This window comes from Sus scrofa, chromosome 5, assembly GCF_054392235.1.
Source record: "Sus scrofa isolate SSC_HxYL_T2T_F1_AM1 chromosome 5, Sscrofa_HxYL_maternal_Yorkshire_Landrace_v2.0, whole genome shotgun sequence".
Lineage (NCBI taxonomy): Eukaryota > Metazoa > Chordata > Mammalia > Artiodactyla > Suidae > Sus > Sus scrofa.
The window spans coordinates 74,400,199-74,406,198 of NC_139387.1; positions in this window are offsets into that span (position 1 = coordinate 74,400,199).

The window sequence follows — 6,000 nt, forward strand, 5'->3', positions numbered from 1 at the left end:
GGCTTTTGGAGGTAAATTAGGGTCAGATGAGTTCATAAGTAATCTCATGATGGGATTACAGCCTTTATGAGAAGACATACCCTCTCTTTCCACCAGTAAGGACACAGAGAAAAGGCAGTAGTTGAGCGCCAGGAAGAGAACTCTTACCAGGAATGAAATCAGTAGGCACCTTGTTTTTTGTTTGTTTGTTTTGTTGTCCTTTCTAGGGCCTCTGCATATGGAGATTCCCAGACTAGGGGTCTCATCGCAGATGTAGCTCCCGGCCTATGCCACAGCCACAGCAAAGCCAGATCTGAGCCACGTCTTTGACCTACACCACGGCTCATGGCAACGCTGGATCCTTAACCCACTGAGCAAGGCCAGGGATTGAACCCGAAACCTCATGGTTCCTAGTCGGAATCGTTAGCCACTGAGCCACGATGGGAACTCCAGCAGGCACCTTGAACATGGACTCTCCAGCCACCATATATTTTACTCTATTTAAACAGCAAAGTTAAACCATCCAATGGTATTTCGTTTTTGACTAATACAACCTGCAGGCACACTGCCCCTCACTCGACCTGAGCAATGACTGTGTGACTTATTATCCAGGACGCATCCAAGAAGGAGCGCTCGCAGGCCTGGGGCTCTGCCACTCATCCTCTGACCTCAGTCCTGTCATCCGATGGGGTCTCGGCGGCCCCACGTATGAACTGGGGCTAAGAGCACCTGCCCTTCCTCCTTCTGAGAGCTGCCAAGAAAGGACATCAGCGCTCTGTGATCTGTAAAGTTTATTTGAACTCGGAAGGGTCCAGGATGTCTGTCTGCATATAGACATGCACCTATACACCCCACGTGACAGGTCAGACCTGGATATGTTTTCTCACAAATGTACTGCTGGGCTGCATTTCTCCCACCCGGAGCAGCCAGTTCACCCTTCAGACAATTCATCCTCACTTTATAAAAGCTCTTTTCCCAACACACTGCCAACGGGAACATCCCAGACTAAATTTTAAGATTTCCTAGGAGCTGGATTGCAAAGACATTCAACCTCAGCCACTAGAGCTGCAGTGGGAATCTTTGACCTCATTCTGGATGAAGGAAAGCTGGGCGCCATCTTAATATGTGGACACTGAGGACTTATCTGCTTTTGTAGGCTCATCATGTAGTTCTATTTATTTGAAACAGTCAGAAAAGGCAAGTATGCAGAGAAGGAAGATTGGTGGCTTCCAGAACTGAGGGGAGGGGATAATGGGAAATGGCTGCTTCATGGTTGCAAGGTTTCATTTTGGGGTGATGACAGAAGCAGTGGTTGCACAACACTGTGAATGCACTAAATGCCACTGAGATGTTCATTTTAAAGAATGTTCTCTTTAAAACAGTCAGGTTTATGTGGCTTTCATCTCACCTGAAAAAACAAAACTGAAACATGACGCCAGGGCATAGAAAGTGCGTCTAAGCACTAGTTGGGATTGTCTTGCATCCCTTGACCTCCGAGCAAGGTCTCAGACTGTCTGGAACATTGGTACCCTCTCTGGGGTGGAGAACACACTGGATGTGGGGTGGAATCAGAGGACGTATCTTTCAGACCTCAGAGCACCCGGAGCTCATGCTCCACAAGAGAGTGGGTGGGGAGCTACCAGCTGAGGGCCTCTTCTGTACATCCTCTAGGGACACCCTTTTCTTTCTTCAGAAGGAGGATGAGGAAGCCACAACAGCATCCCTTGCCACCATACTCTCAGCACACATTTATTGAGTGCCAGGGCGTACAGAAGAGGCCCTCATTTTGAGGGGAGCAGGGGCACACATTCTGTTAAGAGTGCTTTCGGGTGTGCCCAATGGAAATGTCACCATAGGGCCTTCAGTGTTAGAAGACTCCATTGTCCATGTTGCAGGAGAACTGGAGGTAGGCATAACTGGATCTGGAGGCTCTGTGGTGCCTTTAGGAACCTAGAATCTTCTTTCTAATCTGCCTTAGCCCACGGCTTTCATCCTTATGATTGTAATACGTGTGCTCCATTCTGGGCACTGCATCTGACTTCTAGGTGGAAAGAAAGGAAGCACAAAGAAAAAAAAGTAAAATGCAGATGAGAGCCCAGTCTATTCCTTTTATTTTATTTTATTTTATTTTATTTTATTTTATTTTATTTTATATTTTTGAAGAAGAAAAAGAACAGTTTTATTGCTTTGCCAGGCAAAGGAGGACACCATAGTCTAGTGCCTCAAAACTATGTCCTGACTCGAGAGGGGACAGCAAGGGGTTTTATGGGTTTAGCTCTGAACATGGGGTTATAGATTGAGGTGTCTGTATTATTCTTCATCCGTAGATCATTTGAGTTGTCAAGGCCGGTGTCAGAGGGTCTGGTAATGGTTTCTGGTGTCTTCAGGGTATTGTCCCCTGACCTTTTTTCTGGAATGAAGATTGTGAGGTTCAGGTCTTCATGCCTCTGAGCTGAAGGAATTCAGCGGGAGACAAAGTGATAGGCAAGAAATAGATTTATTATGATAGGACGCTGTGAGAGATGCAAGCGGGCAGGCAAGGAGGCTCTGGCCTATTCCATTTATTTATTTATTTAGTCTTTTGTCTTTTTAGGGCCACACTCATGGCATACGGAGGTTCCCAGCCTGGGGGTCCAATCGGAGCTGTAGCTGCCTGCCTAGGCCACAGCCACAGCAATGCCAGATCCTTAACCCACTGAGCAAGGCCAGGGATCGAACCTGACACCTCATGGTTCTTAGTTGGATTCATTTCTGCTGCGCCACGACAGGAACTCCTGGCCTATTCCTTTTAAAGAAAGATTCCCTAAGAATCTCCATCCAGCATCTTCCTCTGACATCTTATTGGCCAGGGCTGGACCCCATGACTGCAGTTAGCTGCAAGGGAATCTTGGCTCAAGGGTATTTTTAGCTGAGGCTACTACTTCCCTGAACAAAACAGGGCTTCAATTAGGAAGAAAAGGATGGAAAGAGAGTAGTTACGTGCGCAGTGTCTGCTAGAGACACCTAAGCTTCGTTCAAGGTTGCTCAGAGAAGGGATGCGATGCCAGAGATGACGCTTAAAGGATAAGCAGGATTTACCTCAGGAAGGAGGGTGGGGTTCCAGGTATTCCAGGAACGTTAGACAGCAGGATTGCTAACTAAGATAAGGCTAGCTGCTGCAGCAAACTGGGAACAGTTCTCTCACTTCTTACTCATGGGGCATCCAAATTAATGGACGGCTCTCTTTCATGCTTTAATTCAGGACCTGGTTTCTTCCCACCGATGGCTCTGCTGTCTTCACCGTGCAGCTTCTGAGGTTGGGAAGGGAAAGAACATGGAGAGCATGTGGGAAGTTTGATGGAACAGGCCTGGCAGCAGTTTATCGGCCACTGGCCAGACTTTGTTCAAATGCCACACTGAACTGCATGGGAGGCTGGGAAATACAGTCTGTCTACAGACGAGCCAGTTTCTGCTACAATGATCAGGAGGCGCGAAAACGTGCAGTAGGTGTGGAAAGTGCCCCCAAACCATGGGCAATTTGGCATTGGTGAAGTTCAAGGCAGACAGGGTTGGGGGTGAGATTAAAGAAGGAGGAACCCGGCCACAATCCCAGGTGCCATTTAGGGGGCTCCTGCTCTGTCCTGGGCAATGTACTTGGTACTTTACATTTATAATCTCAGTTATGATAGGGTGCCTGACCTGTGCAGAAGGGGTGGGAGTCCTTCTGTGCTTACTGTCTTGTCTAACAACCCTATTTCCTAACAATTACATAGCATTTCACTGGGGGCAACGTACATGTACAGTCACAACATTTAATACATTCAGGAAAGTGATCCCATCATTCCCATGTCCATTTGGAGGAAAATGGGGCTTTGAGAGGCTTAAGAACTTGTCCTAGGTTAGACAGGTCCACCTGTCCATACGCACTCTTAGCCACTCTATCATATCACCTCCTAAGAGGATCTCATGTGTCATAGTGGGGAGTCTGGACCGGAAACCCTGGGACCGCGGCTCACAGGCTCTGTAGAAGCCACATTTCTGAGGCCAACTGGCTCAGAAGTACCTGTAATCAGGGCCAGAGGGGGAGGGGCAGGAAGGACTCCATAAGCCATGACCGTGTCCTCTCCCAGGGGACGAAGATCTCTATTTTCAGAGCGAGGGGACACAGAGTTTCCATGCCTATCTCTACCTCTGAGCCCTGAATGACCCATCCCAGGCTCTAACAGCCCTCCTGCCACCCCCAAGCCAGCCTCCTCCACAGCCTTGGAGGACCAGGGCTGGGAAAAGGGGTGGGGGGCCCACAAGCAGGGGGCAGGCAGGGCCGACTTCTCTGTGAGGCACAGTGACAGCACTTTCAGAGGACCACAAATGTATTTTCATTAAAATCAGAAGAAAAAAATTAATGAACTTTAGATTGCAGAAAAGGTTTTACTGTACATCAATAATGTTCATCTATGTACCAACAGTCAGAAAATATGATTGTTGATATTTATGAGGTAAGATCCCCACAGACAAAAGGACCCACCTAGCCTTTGATAGTTGTGAGGAGGTTGGTGTGTGAAGTCAGGAGGAGGAGGGTGTGTGTGTGTGTCGACCCTGACCCGACCCAGGTGCCCACTGCCCTGCGTGGATCTGCATTTCAGGGGCACACCCCCCCTTCCTGGCACAATGTCCACATCTCTGAAATCCCTGTGTGTGGGAGCCGGGCACAGGGCAGCAGGACTAATCCTTGAAATAGCTCTGGGAGGATTATCCCATCCTCTCAGCAACAGTGCAGCCAGGCTTCGGCCTTGTTCCCAGGGACCGGGAGGCCAGAGCAGGGTGGCTGCCCACACTGGGAAGGCCGGGAAGGGAGGTGAACACCTCCTGCTGTGCCTTGGCTTCCGGGTTGGACCAGGCCAGGAGGAGGGCCCTAAGGGGAGGGGCTCAATCTCAGAGGTGGGATTATGCAAATCAAGCCAATTCCAGCCAGAAAGCTGAAGCTTGGAAAAAATCCAGCCTGGGGGAAATAATTTAATTTATAAAAATTTAAAAGTATGACATGTAAAATAATCCCTTAAGGTGCTTATTTAATAACCAAATCATTCTGACACAATGAACCATATGTAGAATGTCCCTTCCCCAACCCCCAGGTCCCACACCCAGTAGCCCCTCCCCTCTCATTTGCAAAACCATCCTCGCTAGGGCGTTTATCTTCATCCTCCTTCCCACCTCAGTGACCCAGCAAATTCTGAAATTCCACCTCCTCCAGGCAGATGAAGCTGGAAATGCCTCCCCATACCGCCGAATTTGACTAGAGCAGAATTAGTCAGTGCTAAGTGGACTTTCTGATATGCTCAGATGTTAGGAGGACCAGGTAACATGGGTTGGGGAGCCAGGCTTGGATATGAGTCCTGGGTGGCTCCTGCAGCCAGGGATGCAGGGAGGAGGGGAGGCCCCCTTGGAGAGGGTCTGGGGAAGTCTGGGTGACTAGAAAAGGCCACAGCTGGATGGGGCATCTGGGCCCAGACAGCAGAGGCTTACACTCTGTAGCCACCAATCACCAGTGGGTGTCAGGCACTGGAAATTCGGCTTGTTTGTGCAACTGGGGAACTGAACTGTGAATGCACTAATTTTTTCTTTTTGTCTTTTTAGGGCCGCACCCTTGGCATATGGAGGTTCCCAGGCTAGAGGTTGAATTGGAGCTGTAGCTGCCGGCCTACACCACAGCCACAGCAACTCGGGATCCAAGCCACATCTGTGACCTACGTTGAAACAATGCTGGATCCTTAACCCACTGAGTGAGGCCAGGAATTGAACCCACCTCCTCATGGACGCTATGTCGGGTTCTTAACCCACTGAGCCACAGCAGGAACTCCCCGTTTTTTTTGTTTTGTTTTGTTTTGTTTTGCTTTTTGGTCTTTTTGCCATTTCTTGGGCCGCTCCCGCGGTATATGGAGGTTCCCAGGCTAGGGGTCTAATCGGAGCCGTAGCTACCGGCCTATGCCAGAGCCACAGCAACGCAGGATCCAAGCCGCGTCTGCAACCTACACCACAGCTCAT